Consider the following 21851-nt stretch of genomic DNA (forward strand, 5'->3'; position numbering starts at 1 on the left):
AAGACTTAAGTTATCGGACTTTGCTTGAAAAATACTAGAAATTTAAGACCTTCTGTGAGACTGAAAATAATGGTGGGCATATGAAAATCTCCGGTTAAATTTAAATTTAATTAGGAATTTAAACAAATAAATTTGGATAAGAACTGCCACGAGTTATAAAAAATATGTATGACAAAGCAAAATCGTGTATTTTTTAAACGGCGTTAGCTCTGATTATTTCCCTTGTAATACCGGAGTCAGACAATTAATTTGGAAATTTATCGCCCCTGCATTTCTCATTGTATCGAAATGATTTACATGATTATATTATAAACAGTAATTTAGTAAACTGAGTAAATGTCATAAACTTGGCATAGAAAATGATATTAACAATTTTATTATTTAAACCGTTTGTTATTTTATACGCCAATGAAACGGATATACTATCTGATTTAGCAGCAGATTTGCAATCAGCACTGAATGTTTATGAATCATATTGTGATGATAACAAATTAACCTTGAATACGTCCAAGACAAAAGTTCTTGTTTTTTTTCAAGAGATAGTCAAAGAACATATAATATTAAATATAAAGGTGAAAGTATTGAAACTATTTCAGAATTCAAGCATTTAGTTATTTTATTTAGCAGAAGTGGCTCATTTTACAAAGCTAAAAAAAGAGATAGCCAAGCAGGCAACGAAAGCAATGTACTGTCTGATTAAATAATCTAAAGTGTTATGTCTACCGCTTAAAAAATTGACATGCAGATTGAATTGTTTCCAAAAACTGTAAAATTTTTAAAGTATATTTTGAATGTAAAAAATTGTACGGCAAATAGTATTATTTACGGTGAAACAGGTGTTACACCAATATCAATTGACATCAAATCGAGAATTGTATCATTCTGGTCAAACTTGTTAACTCAAATGAAAGTAAGATAATAGGTGATATGTATGCCATACTTTTAAGTCATTTTCAGCAAACAAATGCAAATAACGTAAGACATTATTTATGGATTAGAAATGTCAAAGATATATTGATAAGCAGTGGAATGATAAATGTATGGGAAACATGAACATTCCCAAATGGTAAATGGCTTTATATGACTATAAAGCAAACATTACGTGATTTAGTTCTAAATGAATGGTATTCAAATATTGAAAATTCAAGTAATTGTAAAAACTATAGGACATTTAAAACAAAACTTGGTTTTGAAGAATATTTGATCGGTACACAAGCAAAATATCTTAAGTATATTATCAAATCCAGAACGAGAAATCACAGACTGCCAATAGAAACCGGCTGTTGGAATAGAATCCCTTTGTAGTTAAGAAAATGTACATTATGTAATCAAAATATTGGTGATAAGTTTCATTATGTCTTAGAATGTTCAACATTAAATATTGCAAGAAAAAACATATAAACCACAATACATAAGTAACCCTAATATCATATCATTTGAAAAATTAATGACAACGAATTTTAATAATCATGTTGAATATAGAAAGCTATGTATGTTTTTGAAGGAAATTATTAAAATATTTGAGTGATGTTTTAATACAGTGATTTATGAAAGTGATGATATATAAATACTTTTTGTCAGGCATTACTGTCATTACTATGAATGTAATTTGTTTGGTTATATATACTCTATTGAAAGGAGCATCTCCCTTTGTATAACCATGTTAAATGTATAATATTTAGCCTCACTGATATTATATGTCAGTATTGTATTTGCCTCATGTTATCATGTGTATCATGAAATGAGAATAATAAAGAATTGAATTGAATTGTTTAATTCGATCCCCTTTTCCGTAACAAGGGTTTTCCTTGATATCTCTTTAGATGTAAGACAATATCATTGAGGTAATATAGTTATGAGGGCTGTAAAAGGAACCTATAAAATTTTCGATTAATTTTGAATTTATTTTCAAAAACGATTTCAATACTAGTACGGTAATTCCATTGTAAATTCTGAACATGATAAAATTAAGAATTTAAATTTTGACTTTGTTACGAACCTTTCATGATATCTTAGTCAGCATAAAAACAAGAACTCCTACGATCCTGTCCTATGCAAGTTAGTCACAATTTATGGTATGGTATAGACTGAGATTAAGAGAAAATATTGTTGTGCTCATAACAGGAACAATATTGGAGTAAGCAACTGAACTACTTAGGGCTTTCTAGAAATAGGAATTATTGAAAAGACGATCAACGGTAGAATAGTTTTACACCCCTTACCCACGACGATGTAGTGTAGATTAGCCGCCTTGTAGCAGACTAACTGGTAAAATATATTCATAACTCTATGTTTCTGTGTTGATAGTTTATATGAATGAAGTTTAGTTGAACGTGTTCAAACGATAAAATAAAAGGTTTTGCAAATGTGTTTTACTTAATTCCAAATTAGGTGTTTTAGCTTATTAAAGTCGAGATATTAATTTTTTATGTTTGTTGTCAGTTATTGGAAAATGACCTCGATGAGTTAAATGCATCGAATTCTGAAAAGAAAAATAAATAGAAATAGTAGGGGATTTTGTCTTACATGATAAAGCTTGATACAGAGGTATTCTGTGGCAATTTAAGCTTGTAAATAAGACTGACGCAATAATAAAAACCTTCCAATATGTACGTTCGCTTTTTGTTTTTTATAGAAAACAAGTATCCTATTTCATATATACAACATTGATGCAATGACCATTGACCAATGGTGGCCCTTCCCGGGAGACTGCAAGCGCCATCTGACGTCATTTACAAAAGAAAATGAACAAAAATGGCGTCGGTCGAAAGAATCTTTCCAGACTCACTGGACAAAATTTTAAAACGAACAAGAAATTGTAGCTTAACTATTTTTTCTGACGGCAAAAAGACACAAATACATTAATTTTTCCTGGATTTCATGGTATTTTAAACGAAAATCAAGACTGTTCCATTTAGATGTTGAAAATTTCGACACCCTTATTTTTATCTTTATTTTCTGATATTCATGGAAAGCAAACATGCTATTTTTTGTTGTAAAATGTAAATATAAGAAATGAATGCTAACATTTGCCCGTTAAGACGGCATAATCCATACTGGGACTTTTTGTAAGTCTTATACCCGTGTAAACGCACAAAAAGCAGCAGTCAGTTCTTAAATATATCAGATTTGCACATAGCAATATGTTTCCTTTGTGCACTTCTTTAATCATGGAAAATGTAAACTGGCACCTAAAACGACCATATGGTGTCTGATTTTCCCGAATTCGTCAAACATATTTATAGTTCATTAACAAAATAAACAACTTTTTGAAGTATTTCAAATGTTTTCTATCACATAACGCCATTTAGAAAATGGTTCCCTTTATCGTTGCGAAAGAATGCGAAAGAATCTACATTCTTATGTTTTGAATATTTAAAAATGAAGAAGCAAAATATTTCAACGTATTAGGCAATAGTATTTTACAATTTAAAATGCCGCAATTTCCCAAGCTTTCATGTTCCTAAACATTTGTATAAAAATCTGAAAAGTGTGTGATATCTAACTTGTGGCAATCCATTCTGTTTCAACGTTTCTGATGTGTTTGATCTACATACTGAAGTTGACACTTTTTACATGCGATCAATAAATGATATATTCTGACATGCATGACAGATCGTGCTTAATTTCATATTTTTTAGAAGTAGAGGCTACAGATTCTTGAAAAGGTTTTAAATACAACAAAGACAACTTTGTGATCAGATTTAAATTAATTCAAATAAATCTTACCGGTACCTTTTTCCTCATCGTGTAAAAAGGGTAACTTGAAGGGCATTAGGAATCAGTGACATAAGACGGTAGGAATTCAATGTGGGGTTGGAGATATAAGAATTTTTTTTTGACCGAATTAAACCTTAATACAACAGGACGTACTTAGTAATCATAAGGCAGTTCGTTTTATATTGAAATATTTGGTGAATTTTAGAAAACAACAAGAACGCAAATTGTGGTGTTCTAGCATCGTTAGATACAATTAGTTAGTTATAAGTTTTGTCGAAAGAAGCATCTTGATTTATTGCATTAATGCTAATGGACGAGTCACGGTTGAGATAATTTTGGAGAGCGCAACCCGAGTGAAATATATGCCCTAAAACAGTAGATGTAAAGTTTCCTTTTAAAAAGGAAAGGCTTGGCTGGTTTTGGCATAGTCTACATAACTGGACAAGTGGGGGTAGGGGTCATTACATAAGATTCTATGCAAAACATGATTGCGATTTTCTACAGCTGTTCCCATGGGAACGCCAGTCTTAACTTTAGAGGCAAGGGTATTGAACAATTCTTGGCGTTTTGGGTTTTGAACTACTGGTGTCCAACTTCCATATAAACTTTTAAAACTCTAGCCCAAAGCGCTCTAGTTATTGGGCGGAAACCAATTTCCTTTACTAGGCCTTTGTGACTTCGACCCAGTGACCGCAAAAACAATAGGGTTCTCTACTCAAAGAGACCAATTATCCTATGAAGTTTGAAGACTATGGGTTAAATGGTTCTATAGTTACCAGGTTGAAAGGTTATGGTCTATGAACTGTCCGACTGTCCTACGCCATTTTTTCTAAAGGGTATGGCCTATTCCTTACAAAAAGGTGCACGTACGAAAAACAACTCAGATTTGCCGTGACAGTCACCAGTAATTACAATACGAACACAGAAATATAAACACTGATATACAAAATACGTTGGTATTGTGAAAAAAAATTGATTTAATATACCTTGCAGAGCTACTTCCTTAACTTGTTTTAATAACACCCCTGCAACAATAATCGAACCAGCCATAATAGTCCTTTTGGCAGGTTACATCCTTTCATGGGGGTGTTCTCTTACAAATTTCACAACTGCTCGTTAAATCCTTTTAACAATTATTACAATGGATAAATGTAAACTCGATCATGAATAATGTAAACGTCAAAATTGAGAAGTTGTCAGTTTATCGTACAGACTTATGTTTTTTAGTTATATTCATATTGCTGTACACCCCCATTTTAATAATAGACAAAAAAAGAGCAACTGCAATCGGAAAACTTTCAATATTTCCGCATTGCGCAGCTTACGTCACAGGTCGCTTGTAGCTGCAACCAATCACTGAATTCGTAACATATTGATCTCGGTTTGCGGCAGCTTCCCGACTTTTTGTATCATACTAACACACACATGGGTACCAAAAAAACCCAAACACAATACATAGGCTTAGAACCGTAGCTCCAAGCCAAAAATATAGTAGCGCTCTTTCTTGGTCGCAACAAAAGCATTGATGTCACCACACGTTAACGTGACGTCATTCTATCGTAAGAGTGTTTTAACAGAGAAAAACATATTAGAATTACGATTAATGCACACTTAATTTCATGTGAATACTTACAGTTGTTTTCCCCCCTAAATCATTTTCAAGTTTCCGTTCAACTAGCACTGAGTGTGGCATTGTCTGGAACTTTTTTCATGTGCCCACAAGTTTGTTAATTTGAGATAGTACAGAAAAACTTATGCTATAATTGTCCGAACGGATTTTCATTTTCCTTGGTATGATTCTTCTTCTTGATGTCAGATTATAAGACTATTTCACTGATGGAAATATCCGGCCTTAAGGAATAAAAAATAAAACGAATGTGTTTCTTTAAGTATACAACTTTACTAAAGTAGCATATTTTCATTCATGAGTCATCTTACACGTCGGGTGTAAGACGAGTTTTTCCAGCATCAACGAAAACATTGGAACATTTTGTACAGATTTTATTTTTAAGCCATTCAGTTAAAACATATTCAGTCAATTATCTGTTACATCAAATAAACCAGGTAAAAAGTTAGTTTTTACCTACTAGTAATAGTGATATGAATATGTTGGATTTTTAAAGAAGAATTGCACGCAATCATGATTCTTCTGTTGCTTTTGTTAATCAAAAACTAAACAAAGTGCGTTTTCGCTATGCAATTAAAGCATAAATGTAAGCTCGAAGTTGTAAGTGGAAAATAAGTGTTTACATCACAGTCACAATTTAACACAGCCTTACTTCAGAAGGCAGTTAACTTGCGGTATCACAATATCATACAATAATATAATTACACTATTATGCGATAGATGTAATATGAATGCACATTATTGTAAACAGAGTCTACTAACGTAGTAACTTTGCACACAAATTGCAAGTGCCTTACATTTAAATCGATAGCTGGAGAGAAGGAAATTTAGCTTATTGTTCCATAGGCGTAGGAGCCAGTGTGAGCGAAGTATAGAAGTTTCCCCAACCCTCCCCCTTCAATATTTCAAAATACAGATATAACTTGCATGCTAATGAAACAGAAATTAAACTATTATCACAGGAGCTCGAGGTCGGGAACGCAGATATTTTTTGCCTTATCCGGCCTTTATGTATTGACGGAGCTTAACGGCCTTTACGAATATGATACAAAGTTTCCATAATCTCAACTTTTAAAAATTACTCACAAACTCGGGTATACTGAAAATACAGGGCTCACACTGGCCTCCAAAAAATAATAGCCAACATTTTAACATTTAATAGATTTTTAAGTATACCCGAGTTTGTGACTAATTTTTAAGAGTTGAGATTATGGAAATTTTGGATCATATTCGTAAAGGCCGTAAGCAAACCTCCGTCATCAATTTTCAGTATACCCGAGTTTGTACAGACAATTGATCAGTATTTTTTACCATGGATCAGAATTGATTTATTTTGTACGAACAGCTTAAATATACAATATATCAGTAATGAAATAGCAATGCATTGATTTAAGGGAGTAAAAATGAACGAAGTGTAACTATACTTTGCTTGTGATTGTTTTGGTACGCTGTTCATTACCAAACGTGGTGGCGCTACATTCGTTAACTGGTTCTTGTTTTTACTAACTAATATTTAGTTGATGATCATTGATATTGTTCGATATTCATTTTTGCTTTAAGTTGGTTGAGTGTTTTTTTCTTGTCCGCAAAAATATATGTTTAATGTTAAACGAACATTAAAATGTGAAAGTCGATATATTAGAAATGGTGGGATCAGTATAATGGTATAAAACGTTATAAAGTTATTCCGTGTGAGATTCAAATGAAATGACTTTTTATGACGGATATAAAGACTTACTGCAAGTAAAACACAGAACGATTTCCACTTGGTTGCGTTGCATAGCAACCCACTCGAACCTGCGTTGCGTTAGGTTTTCGGCCGATTTTTCTGAAACAAACTCGAATAATTCTATGAAAATATACATGCTTTGTTTTAAGAGGCAGCCCTTTAGATAAGAAGTGTTTTGATAATTACTTGCTCCCGATAAGCACTATATAATTATGATGCGATATTGTCAAAAACTGACAAAAATTTTCTTCCACCATAGGACTGTATACAGAGGTGTTTGAATAAACGGCACAAATCTCAGCTAAATGGACACGTGTGCTTAAAGAGTACTTCATGCTTTTTTTTTTTTTTTTTTTAAATTTGCGCTCGTGAATCAAAAACAACGCTGGCATACATGTATTTTCCCTAAAAATGATGTGTCTGAAAATTAGAGCCGATACATAAAAATCGCCAAGCTGGAATGTTGTGTCGTAACTTAAGCACTGGTCAATTGTATCAAAGTGAAGTACCTTTTCAAGTTCCTCCATCAGAAGTACATGACCACAAATGACCACAAATGACTAACAGATTTGGGTATGCATGTATAACATGTATAAACTTATTACTTGTGCCACGTGCTATTGCATGAATATTGAATAAAGAATCCCTTGATATCCGCATTTCATTGTTGCCTTTATATCTGAGATTTTGCATTTGTTTTAAATTCCTTGGCATATCGTCTTCATGTATTTCTTTTTTATAAACAGCATTTGGATCCTCAGATTTCGTTTTCTGCAGTCATTTCTCCAAAGAACTGGGCTTTGAACGGACAAATGGTCTGGTTGTGTTTCTTGCATTACAATGCGCATGAGGTTGAGACACTTCGTCATTACCAATATATTGAATCAAAAATGGTCCGTTATCCTTTTCAGGTTCATGAAAAACAAATTTTACAAACTCCTTGGAAGCCCCGCTTTCAGTAGCAATGTAAAAATATTTTTTCTTTATCTTAGGAATTTTCCTTGGTAAGGCTACCGTTCCATGATTTATCCATCGATGACCGTCTGTCCACCAGTCTTGAGTCCTTCACCCTTAAATAAAACAGTTCTCCTCCTTTTGGACGGAAGGGCAACGACGATACCGGTTGAGATTCTGGATCCCTTAAGTTTTCTAATATTGCCTCTGCCAAAAGTTGCATTACATCTTTAATTTGTATCTTTTACAAAACATCCAATCTTAAAATATAATTACTACCAGGACAACCTTGAAACTATGACGCTAACGTCATTGTCTGTAAATGACGTTCCGGTTCTCAGACAATGCCGTGACGTTAGAAAAAATAACCGTGACGACCCGTGATTACCCGTGACACTGCCATGACGGTAAAAGAATAACCCGTGACGACCTATGATTACCCGTGACATTGTCATGACGGTAAAAGAATAACCCGTGACGACCCGTGATTACCCGTGACATTGCCGTGACGGTAAAAGAAAAACCCGTGACAGTCCGTGATAAAACCGTCATGGACACTATGACCGTCACGGGTTTTAGTAGATATGGAAACGGAGACATTTGCGCTCCAGGTGCACCCATCGTTTTCATGATACTGAAAAGTAAGTTCATAAAGATTCCAGTATTTAGAAAGGAAATTTGCTAATAACAGTAGGCATCTAGTACCGGAGATGGTACAGAAGATAGCCTATTAAATGCACGGGATAGTTAGGATTTTTCTGCAGGAAAGAAAAAGAATAAATATATGTAAGTGTTCTTACCAAAGAATCACTCTAAGGGTGGTATAAAGCAGTTTTGGTGTATGGATAATAATGACTAAATATGTAGATAGATATGCAATCATTGTCACATGATATAATCGCGAGGAATATCGATAGGCATAGGTGTACGTTCGTTCGTCCTCGAATTAATTCGAGCCTACCTGAGAGTACATTTTGCCTCTCAGTTCAAAACTGCAGACGTGTACATACTCATTAACCTCCAGTCACTTAACATTCGATTTTTTCTATCTTGCTTTTGATTTGCATTGCAATGTTGAAACTAGTCTAACTAAAAACAACCGTTAATATTCCCTTATACCTTGCACAACACAACACTCAAAACAACTGACTCGGCAAAATACCTTGGGGTTACCATTTCAAAAGATTTAAACTTGTCACAGCATATAGGTAGCATCACCTCCAAAGCAAACAATTCACTTAGATTCATTAAACGTAACATCAAAACAACAAACAAAAAGGTTAAGGAGGCTGCCTACACAACTTGTGTTAGACCCCAGGTGGAATATTGTTCAATTGTTTAGCACCCCTGGCAGAAACATCTTGCCAATAAGGTAGAAAGTGTACAGAGAGCTGCGGCCAGGTACATCTGTAATAATTATGACTTCACGAGCAGTGTTACTCGGAAGTTACAACTACACTGGAAAACATTATATCAAAGAAGGGTCTATAACTCAATAATATTCCTTTACAAAATACACACCAGTTAGTTTTTGTTGATCATGATCACCTGACCCACACTAGAAACCTGAATTTCCTCATACTCCAGTCTCGAACACAGTACCATCTCAACTCTTTCTTTCCTAGAGCTATCCGCTACTGGAATACTCTCCCAGATCACATCCAAGCTAGTCCCAGCCTCAATATCTTTACAGAGAGGCTGGCGACGGTCAATTTCTAGTGCATTATCTCAATTTTAATTTTAACTTTGCACCCTTCTTTTATCTTACTATCTTTTAACTAATGCACTCAATTATTTTATTTTAGACTAACACTGTTTCCCTGACTAGCACCTCCCAGTAATCTTTAATGATTGTTGGGGAGTAACATTCGCGGATCTAGAGGGGTGACCGGGGGTCCGGACCCCCTCTGGAAAATCCTTTAAAAAGGAAAGAAGAGAAGAAGGAAAGAAGATGTTTTTCGAAAAGGCAACATTAGGACCGCATTCAAAGTATATGTGGCTGCTGCTACATACGACCCCGACATAATTCATATTTATATTAATTATCTCAAAGAAACTAAGAAATTTACTTCTAAGAAAAATTGATTTTATCTTTTTTCCCAAATTTAACAGGTTAGCCCATAAAACTGTGAAAATAAGGGGAATATTTTATATAAAATTGCAGTGGAAAAGGTGTTCTTAAATGCTCCTAAAATGCCCCAGAATGCAGGAAATGAAGCGCTAAATTTCAAAAATTTTCTGGGGTTTTGCCCCCATACCCCCTAACTGGACGTCTAATTTTCTAGTAAACAAAAATTTTGTGACAACCCTGTACCTTTAAACGGCTAACACACACGCGTCAAAATATTTAGTGTGTGAAGACAATTGTTTGTCATAGCTGGAACAGCTGATCAATATTTATTAGACCTTCCTGGTCATAGCATTTGAGGGGTTCGGTCGGACCCCCTCTGAGAAAATTGGCTGGAGCCGCGCATGAGTAACCTGTAGAAGTAGGAGAAGAAGTAACTGCAGTTATCGTAATTAGTCAAAATAATTCGACGTTTAGATTGGGACGGGACAATCTAAACGTCAAAACTTCCAAGGACCAGAATATTGGAGGATAAATCACAGTACACAGTCATGTAAAGTTATTGGTTTTAAATAATTCGACGTTTAGATTGGGACGGGACAATCTAAACGTCAAAACTTCCAAGGACCAGAATATTGGAGGATAAATCACAGTACACAGTCATGTAAAGTTATTGGTTTTATCGCTTGCGCATATTGGCGTGTAGACACGGTAAACGTTAATCGTGTACATTACATACATAGGTTTAAATCACCAGAAAATTCGTAATTTTGTATATTATTTGATATTTTATACAAATCAATGAGGAATTGAATCCCCTTTTGATACATAACTTGAGAACCATTTGACCTGGAACATTCAAATTTCATAGGGTGATAGGACTTAAGATTAGATGACCCCTATTGTTTTGGGGGCACTCTATCAAAGGTCAAGGTCACAGGAGGCTGAACATAGAAAACACTTTTCAGTCAATAACTTGAGAACCACTTGACCCAGAATGTTGAAACTTAAAAGGATGATTGGACATGCAGAGTAGATGACCCCTACTTATTTTGGAATCACTTGATGAAAGGTGAAGTTCACAGGGGCCTGAACATGAAAAACCGTTTCCAGTTCATAACTTGAAAACCACTAGGCCCAGAATGTTGAAACTTAGTGGGATGAATGGACGTACCAAGCAGATGATCCCTATTGCAGCCAACCATCAGTGCCTATATGACTATGCATTGGGGGAGACATGCGCTTTTCTACAAAAGCATCTTCTAGTTTAAGGTTAATTTTGATGCATTTTCATATCATCACCTACATCATATGACACAAGCTGCATAACTCTTGCACCAATATTTTATGAATTGTGTCACCTTTTTGCTTAGAATAATACTTATATAGTGTTTTGATGCACTTTATCTTTACCTCTCTTATTACTTAATATTTTTGACACAGACTCAAGCTATTTTGCAATATCGTCATCCACCATTGGAGTCTTTAAACACTCCAGTGACAGCTCCAGTTTACTCATGTGCCCAGTTTTACTATCCAGCATCAAAATAGTCGAGCGCACTGTCTCCTGTAACAGCTCTTCTTAGACAGAGTCAGTGCCTTATTTTCTATTACCTTATTTAAAAATATAAATCAAACTTTACTCATAGCAAGCCTGTCCGCTTAGCTCAGTAGGAAGAGCGTTGGTCTACGGATCGCAGGGTCGCAAGTTCGATCCTCGGGCTGGGCGTATGTTCGCCGTGACTATTTGATAAATGACATTGTGTCTGAAAACATTCGTCCTCCACCTCTGCTTCATGTGGGGAAGTTGGCAGTTACTTGCAGAGAACAGGTTTGTACTAGTACAGAATCAAGGAACACTGGTTAGGTTAACTGCCCGCCGTTACATGACTGAAATACTGTTGAAAAACAGTGTTAAACCCAAAACAAACACTACTCGATCATAGCACATTAGCAGTCAATGAACCAAAACAAAAACAAAAAAAAACATAGCACATTCCTATTGTACACCGCTTGTGTATACCTTGAAATAAAATAACTTTCAAACTATAGTCCCCTCGTTCACTGAACAACTTATTTGGCGGGGGATATAAATTTACTAAATTTCTTGTTTTCATTGATATTGGCAAAAAAATGCCAGTCATTGATTCAAAATACATGTACCCATTAATATTCATCTGCATCATGATCTAAAATACAAACAAACATTTCTTGTTCCAAGAATACTAAGATCATTAACGGGCTGCCAACCAAAATATATAGCCTACATGAATATAACCCAACTGGCAGTTTAACTTTCAGCATTTTTTAATTTGTAAAAACTTTACCATGCAAAATTTCTAAAATGAGCTGATCTATCATTCAATCTAAGGGCAGTACAAATTATTAGTCAAAGGGGTGTTCACTGAAAATTTCCTGACTGAACAATGAACAGTGCAGATCGTGATTAGCCTGCACGGAGGTGCAGGTTGATCAAGGTCTGCACTGGTTGCAAAGGCAGAATTACCTGCTGCCAGCATGTTAAAGGTTAATTTATTAGCATTTGTATCATTACTTTTTAAACACCAGTTTAAAGTTCTCTCTCCCCTGTTTGCCTTACAGGTCTAATGGTAACATCTAGTAAACATCAATGAGGCAGATAGATACACAGAGTCTTGGTGGAAATTTGGCATTGTTCTGTTTGGTAGCACAGTTTACAGAATGCTTGTCAGCCCAGAGACCCACTATTTTTGTTATTATGATCTGGTAAAACATGGTTTAAATGCCTAAAATTCAAATGGCTTACAGCATACTTGCACCTACAATGCCCCATCCTGTTTATACAGTTTTTAGCAAATAGGTAGACCTAATTATTGCACTCACCCGTTTGTCTGTATTGGTGTCAAGATCTGGTTAAGTTTTGTATGTAGGCCGGTATTTCAGTATCCAATAACAGGAAAGGATTGAAACTTCATACACCTTTTCACTATGTTGATCTGACATGCACTGCACAAGTTTCATAACTTATTTTGTATTTTTGTGCCCCCGCCCATGAGTGGTGGGGGCATATAGATTTTCTCTTGCCTGTCCGTCCGTCTGTGCGTCCCTCCGAAGTTCGTGACGCGCCTAGCTCAAAACGTATTTGATATAAATTGATGAAACCTTGCATGAGTCTTTATCATGATATGAACTTGCGCGCCTCCTATTTTTCACGCCTAGCTCATAAAGTATTCAATATAGATTCATGAAACCTTGCATGAGCCTTAATCATGATATGAACTTGAGCACCTCCTATTTTTCATCTGAATCTCCCCCCTATTTCCAGAGTTATGGCCCCTGAAATAGTAAAAAATGCACATTTTACCTTGTGACATGCCTAGCTCAAAAAGTATTTAATGTAAAATGATTAAACCTTGCTAGAGTCTTCATCATGATATGAACTTGCGCACCTCTTATTTCCCATCTTGGTATGTCCCCTATATCCAGAGTTGCCCGTGCTAAAATGGAACAGGAAATCCTGGGATTATCCAAGGTAGTTCCAGGACTATCCGGGGATATTGTCCTGAAAATATCTCAGACATTTCCGGGATAGTCCTGGGAATTTACATGCCGTTAAATGGGAATGGAACAATCCCAGGATTTTCCTATGAACAGGACATCTGAGAATTCCAATCTTGCTATCCCGAAAATCCTAGGAGTGTCCTGAGAATTCCTGAAGACAGGACATAAAAGTATCATATTGTCCTGTTCTCAGGAAATCCCAAGTCCTAGAAGTCAGGATATCCCAGGACATTTGTCCTGTCTTCAGGAAATCCCAGGAATTCCTGATGTCAGGAAATTACAGGACAATTGTCCTGTCTTCAGGAAATCCCAGTAATTCCTGGTGACCGGAAATATCAGGACAATTGTCCTGTCTTCAGGAAACCCCAGAACATGTAATTGAATACCTTGTAAACATGATTTGAAATTCTCTTTGGCTGGAAATACAGTTAACAAATTAAAGTTCAGTAGTATTTACAGTAAAAATATAAGGATTGTCATTTCCTAATATTGAAAAATATGTTATAGTTAAAAGGCATACATCATATACATTGAAACAATACAACCTGTAATAGCAGAAATATTAATTTCTTGGCACACCTTAAATCAGCTCAAATATGTGCACTCATGGCAAAAAAAAAACTATGCGAAAGTACTACTATTTAGTCTAGATTCATCAAATTATAAGCTTCATACTGAGCAAAAACCTCTTATCATTCTATGATCTGTTCACTAGAGTGAAACTGTCTGATCAAACATGCATGTACAGATAACCTAAACTGTAGTAACACATTTCACTATTTAATGCTCCAACTGATTTGAAAAAAAACTTTTCTAAGTAACTTACTGTTTTGTTAAATCATTAGCTCACCACGGTGAGCTTTTGTGACCGCTCAATGTCTGTCGTCCGTAGTGCGTCGTCCGTCGTGTGTTTTCTAAAATAATCTTCTTCTTGAAAACCACTGGGTAGAATTACACCAAACTTCACAAGAATGATCCCTTGGGTAGACCCCTTTCAAAATTGTTCAAAGAATTTAATTCCATGCAGAACTCTGGTTGCCATGGAAACCAAAAGGAAAAACGTCTTCTTGTCCAAAATCACAGGGCCTAAGGCTTTAATATCTGGTGTGTAGCATCATCTTGTGGTTCTCTACCAAGATTGTAAAAATTATCCCCCTAGGGTCAAATATGGCCCCGCCCCGGGGTCACATGGTTTATAAAGACTTATATAAAGAAAACTTTGAAAATCGTCTTGTAGTATAAAACCACATGGCCTAGGGCTTTAATATTTGGTATGTAGCATCATCTAGTGGTCCTCTACCAAGATTGTTCAAATTATACCCCTAGGGTTAAATATGGCCCCGCCCCGGGGGTCACATGGTTTATATAGACATATAGGGAAAACTTTGAAAATCTTATAGTACAAAACCGCACGTCCTAGGGCTTTGATATTTGGTAAGTAGCATTATCTAGTGGTCCTCTACCAAAATTGTTCAAATTATTTCCCTAGGGTCAAATATGGCCCCGTCCCGGGGGTCCCAAGTTTTACATAGACTTATATTGGAAAAAAAAATAAAAATCTTCTTGTCTGAAACCACAAGAATTATGCCTTTGATATTTGGTTTGTAGCATTGTCTTATGGCCCTTAACCTAAATTGTTCAAAATGTACTTCTGGGGTGAACGGAGGCCCTGTCCCGGGGTCCAAAGTTTTACATAGACTTATATTGGAAAAAAAGTTTAAAAATCTTCTTGTCTGAAACCATAAGACTTATGCCTTTGATATTTGGTTTGTAGCATTGTCTTATGGTCCTTAACCTAAATTGTTCAAAATGTACCCCTGGGGTGAAAAGAGGCCCTGCCCTGGGGGTCCCAAGTATTATATAGACTTATATAGGAAAAATACTTATAATAATCGTCTTGTCTAAAACCACAGGACCAAGGCTTTTTATATTTTGTATGATGCATTGCCTAGTAGTTCTCTACCAAAATTATTCTAATTATGCACCTAGGGTTAAAACAGACCATGCCCTGGGGTCACTTAGTTATTATATGAATTATATAGGATACTTAAAATATTATCTGATCCTATTTCCAAGACTGTTTAATTATAATTACCTGATGACCCCAAGTAATATGATATCATTTGACTGTGACCTTGACCTACTGACCTACATTCCTGTTTTTTTTAAATACAGCCTTTAAATTTGGATGACATACACAGTTTTGGGCACCGATGGTAAAACTGAATTTCATTGACCATGAATATGACCTACTGACCTTTTTGATATTTTAGCGTCAGTTTGATATTTGAAACATGTAGCTCATATTACTATCTAGGGTCATCATGACCCTCTTGTTTGTGAACTGCTATTTATTTAAAATGTTACTGTTGGTAGTATTACAGGATTAGTTTAACATATGATTTTTTACAATTATTATTTTTATTTGTGTAAGTTTTTACTCCGACTTATCTTGCCCAAGATTTAAATGGAAAAACCAGCCTAATCCCTTTTTCTGGGCAGATTCACTGATATTCCCTTTATAAGCATAGCCAACTTTTTAACAGCACCTATTTGTGTTGTCATATTGCTTAGCTAATCTGTCTGCATTTCAGGGTAATTTGAATGGCACAAACTAATCATTAAACAACTTGATTGATGAAAACTGATTTATCCTAACATTGATCAAAACCAAAGTTTCTAATCAGTGCACTAGATGGTAGTTAATTGATTAGATAAATTCATACCTGTAAGCAGCTTCACAACATTAAACCTGTAGTTTGTACAAACCTTTATAAATATTTGAACAGCACCATGAGAAAATCAACATAATGCATTTGCAACCAGCATGAATCCAGACCAGACTGCGAATCTGCGCAGTCTGGTCAGAATCCATGCTGTTTGCTAACGGTTTCTCTAATTGCATTGGCTCTGAAAGAGAACAGCATGGATCCTGACCAGACTGCGCGGATGCGCAGGCTAGTCTGGCTCCATGCTGGTCGCAAATGCACTTTGTTGGTTTTCTTGTGGTGCGGCTCATTTCCCATGTAATTCTGTTAATTTTTCATAAAGTTTGCTATTGGACCTACAACTATCAAAACAGCGGTCTGATATGCTATTTCTGTACCAATTTTATGTCTAAACTGCTGGATAAAATTAAAAGAAAGTAGGTATTGCCTGATACCTACCTTTGCAATATTAGCATTTTTGTCATGTGTCTCATTCAGTTGCTTATGGCTTCATTACATTGTGGTCAACTGCATATCCTTTTCTGATTGCGTAGAAACCTTCAAGACAAGGATAGTTTCACAAGAAGTAAAATGCTGGAAATGCTGATGAAAACATCTTACATATTGTTATCTGTACAATGAAAATAGATGCAGAGGTATTTAGTTCATTCTAACGTAAACGCTACATATATACACATATTGAACATTTGCTTTTGATAACAGATATAAAGGGAAATTACACCTTGAGTATAATTTGAGTCCATGTTCACAGTACATAGTCTCCCTTGCCCCAATGCAGCGACAGAAGTGCCACATTTGCATATATCTCATTTTTGTGAAATAGTTTTAACAAAAGTGTATGTTTGTTTCCTTTTTAGCTCACCTGAGCCAAAGGCTCTTGGTGAGCTTTTGTAACCGCTCAGTGTCCGTCGTGTGTCGTGTGTCCATCAAAATTTCTAAAAAAAGTCTTCTTCTTGAAAACCGCTAGGGCAGAATTACACTAACTTCACAGGAATGATCTTTGGGTGGTCCCTTTTCAAAATTTTTCAAAGAATTCAATTCCATGCAGAACTTTGGTTGCCATGGCAACCGAAAGGAAAAATTATAAATATGTCCTTGTCCAAAACCGCAAGACGTAGAGCCTTGATTTTTGGCTTGTGACATCATCTTATGGTCCTCTATCAAGATTGTTCAAATTGTGCCCCTAGGGTGAAAAGAAGCCCCACCTCGGTGGGGTCACAACTTTTGCATACACCTATGCACACAGTCTCTCATACATCTCTCTATATGTTCAAAATGAACATAGTTACAGCGTAGACACAAGTTGCACAGAGTCGCTCATACACCTCTCTATATGGACATAATTAATGGACAAAGGTACCGCGTAGACACCAGTTGCACACAGTCGCTCATACAGCTCTGTACGGCGTAGAAACGACAACCGCTTATACATCTCTCTTTACGGACATAATGGACATAGGTACGGCTTCGACATCGCTTGTACACAGTCGCTCATACACCTATCTATATGGGCATATGTACGGCGTCGACATCGCTTGGACACAGTTGCCCATAAGTCTGTCTATATGGACTTAATGGACTCAGGTACGGCGTAGACATCACATGCACACAGACGCTCATTCATCTCTCTATATGGACATAATGGACATAGGAACGGCGTAGACACTATTTGCACACAGCCGCTTATACATATCTGTATATGGACTTAATGGACACAGGTACGGCGTAGACACCACTTGCACACAGCCGCCCATTCATCTCTCTATATGGACATAATGGACACAGGAACAAAGTAGACACTATTTGCACACAGCCGCTTATACATCTCTGTATATGGACATAATGGACACAGGTACGGCGTAGACACCACTTGCACAAAGTCGCTCATACAACTCTCTATATGGACATAATGTACACAGGTACGGCGTAGAGACCACATGCCAATGGGCGCTCATACATCAGTCTAAATGGACATAAAGGACGCAGGTACGGAGTAGAAACCAGAAATCGCTTGCGCATAATTGCTCATATATCTGTATATAAGGACATAATGGACATGGATACGGCGTAGAAACCAGTTGCACACAGCCGCTCATACAGCTCTGTATATGAACATAATGCACTTAAGTACGGCGCAGACAGCAATTGCACACAGCCGCTTATACATCTGTCTATAAGGACATAATAGACATAGGTACGGCATAGAAACCATTTGCACACAGCCGCTTATACATCTCTCTATAAGGACATAATGGACATAAGTACGGCGTAGACACCAGTTGCACACAGTTGCTAATACATCTTTCTGTAAGGACAGAATGGACATAGGTAAGGCGTCAATGGACATAATGGACATAATGGACACAGGTACAGCTTAGACACAAGTTGCACACAGTCACTCATACATCTCTCTATATGACCATAATGGACATAAATACGGCGTAGATACCAAGTGCACACAGTTGCTCATACATCTGTCTATAAGGACAGAATGGACATAGGTACGGCCTAGAATCCATTTGCATTCAGCCGCTCATACAGCTCTATATATGAACATAATGGACATAGGTACGGCGTAGACATCACTTGCATACAGTCGTCTATACGTCTGTCTATATGGACTTAATGGACACAGGTACGGCATAGACTCCACTTGCACACAACTGCTAATTCATCTCTCTATATGGAAATAATAACATCGGTACGGTGAAGACACCACTTGCACACGGTTGCTAACCAATACATCTGTCTATATGGACATAGGTACGGCGTAGACAGGACTTGCACACAGCCACTCATACATCTGTCTATACGGAAATAATGGAAATCGGTACGGCTTCGACCTCGCTTGCAAGCAGTCGCTCATACATTTGTCTATAAGGACATAATGGACACGGCTACGGCTTCGACATCACTTGCACACAGTCCCTAATAGGTTTGTCTATATGGACTTAATTGACACAGGTACGGCGTAGACACCACTTGTACACAGCCGCTCATTCATCTCTCTATATGGACACAATGGACGTAGGTACGACTTAGACACAACTTTCGCTCGTACTGCTCTCTATATTGACATATTGGACATAGGCACGGCGCAGGCACCACTAGTACACGGTCGCTCATACATCAACTATATAGAATTAATGGACACAGGTACGACTGTGTGCAAGTGGTGTCTATGCCGTACCTATGTCCATTATGTCCATATACAGAGCTGTATAAGCGGCTCTGTGCAAGTGGTGACTACGCCGTACCTATGTCCATTATTAACTTTCAGCGATTTCTTCATCAATAAAATTGATGGAATAAGAAATAAAATTAGGTCAGAAACAGAATTACAAACCGGTGTTACCACCGAGGAAATTTCGAACACGCAAAAAAATAAACTTGTTGAATTCACTCCAGTCTCACAGGATGAAGTGTAAAAAGTTATTTCAAAATCTGCAAGTAAATCGTGTGAGCTAGATCCACTTCCAACATGGCTTTTGAAAGAATGCTTAGAAGAACTGCTACCATTTCTCACTAAAATAATCAATTATTCTTTGGAGAAAGCATATGTACCGAAAATACTTCAAAAGTTCGTTTATCAGACCACTCATCAAAAAGTCAGATCTAGATGCAAATGTTCTGAAGAACTACAGACCTGTATCTAATTTACCGTACGTGTCTAAAATACTTGAAAAGGTAGTCGATGCTCGTTTGGAAAGCCACTTGTCTTTGAACAGTCTCCACGAAGAACTCCAGTCTGCATACAGAAAATTTCACTCCACTGAGACTGCATTACTGAAGGTTCAAAATGACATTCTCAACTCCCTTGACCAAAATGATGTAACAATGTTAGTGATGCTTGACCTTTCGGCCGCTTTCGATACCATCGACCACAAGACGCTATTGCACCGCCTCCACGACCAAATTGGTATCGCAGGGAAACCACTTGAATGGATAACTTCATATCTGAGGGACCGCTACCAAACAGTAACCATAGATAGTGAATTGTCAAAACCAGTACAAATGACATACAGTGTCCCACAGGGACCAAAATTTTTCACAATGTACACTAAACCAGTTGGTACAATATGCAAGAAACATGGACTAAATCATCATTTTTATGCCGACGATGGGCAGCTTTATTTATATTTTAAACCAACAAATCCGATCTCTCAAAAGGATGCTTTACGCTGTGTTGAAAACTGTCTCGTAGAAATCGTATCTTGGATGAACAGCAACATGCTGAAAATCAATGCCGATAAAACTGGTCATTGTATTTACCTTTCAAAAAACGAAAAACATATTGAATACTGTGGTTACTGTGAAAATTGGAGAAGAGAACATTAAACCATCTAAATGTCCAAGGAATCTTGCTGCCTTTCTAGACACCAAAATGAGCATGGAAAAACATATTAACTCAGTTTGTAGATCAGGGTACGGACAGCTACGTCAAATAGGCCACATCAGGAAATATCTAAATACAGATGCTACAAAATCTCTAGTAAATTCACTCGTCACTTCACGCCTTGATTATTGCAATGCGCTCTTGTATGGTGTTCCGAAGGTCTTGCTGAATAGACTTCAAAGTCTTCAGAACACTGCAGCTCGAATTGTAACGAGAATATCGCGTTATGATCACATTACGCCGGTATTAAAAGCACTGCATTGGATACCAGTTACTCATAGAGTTGACTTTAAGATTCTAGTTCACACATACAAAGCATCGCATGACCAATCACCGATCTATGTTAAAGACTTGCTGGAACTGTATCAGCCAGCAAGAAATTTGAGATCCAAGAACAACTCAAAACAACTAGTTGTTCCAAAAAGCAAAACTGTGAGGTACGGTGATCGTAGTTTTTCATCAGCTGCACCGAAGTTATGGAATGCTCTTCCGACTACTATTAGAGACGCTAAAAGCCTGGATGCTTTCAAACGATCATTGAAAACACACTTTTTCTTCAAGGTCTATTGAAACTCACTTTGCACTGGAAAACAAGCTTTTGCAATGGAAATTATTTCCCTAATGTTAATTGTTCTTAAAAATATCTAGTACAATTAAAATGTAGAGTAAAACCTGATTCAGGCTAAATACCTTTTATTGTTGATATATTTTTTTATGTTGTATTGTATGTCCGTATCATTCTGTGATATGTAGTTTGTACAGCGCTTTTGAACGTTTATTTTATAGATAAAGAGCGCTATAAAAATCTGTAAATAATACATAAAATATGTCCTTAAAGACAATATGACTTGGTACAAATGCCCAATAATATATTATGTTCATATAGAGAGCTGTACCTGCGACTGCGTGCAACTGGTTTCCATGCCGTACCTATGCCCATTCTGTCTATTGAAAAAGCTGTATGAGCCGCGGTTTGCAAGTGGAGTCTACGGCATACCTATGGCCGTTATGTCCATATTGAGAGCTTTATGAGCGGATGTGTGCAAGTGGTGTCTACGCCATACCTATGTCCATTATGTCCATATAGC

This window comes from Mercenaria mercenaria, unplaced genomic scaffold (assembly GCF_021730395.1).
Source record: "Mercenaria mercenaria strain notata unplaced genomic scaffold, MADL_Memer_1 contig_4905, whole genome shotgun sequence".
In the NCBI taxonomy this organism is placed as follows: domain Eukaryota; kingdom Metazoa; phylum Mollusca; class Bivalvia; order Venerida; family Veneridae; genus Mercenaria; species Mercenaria mercenaria.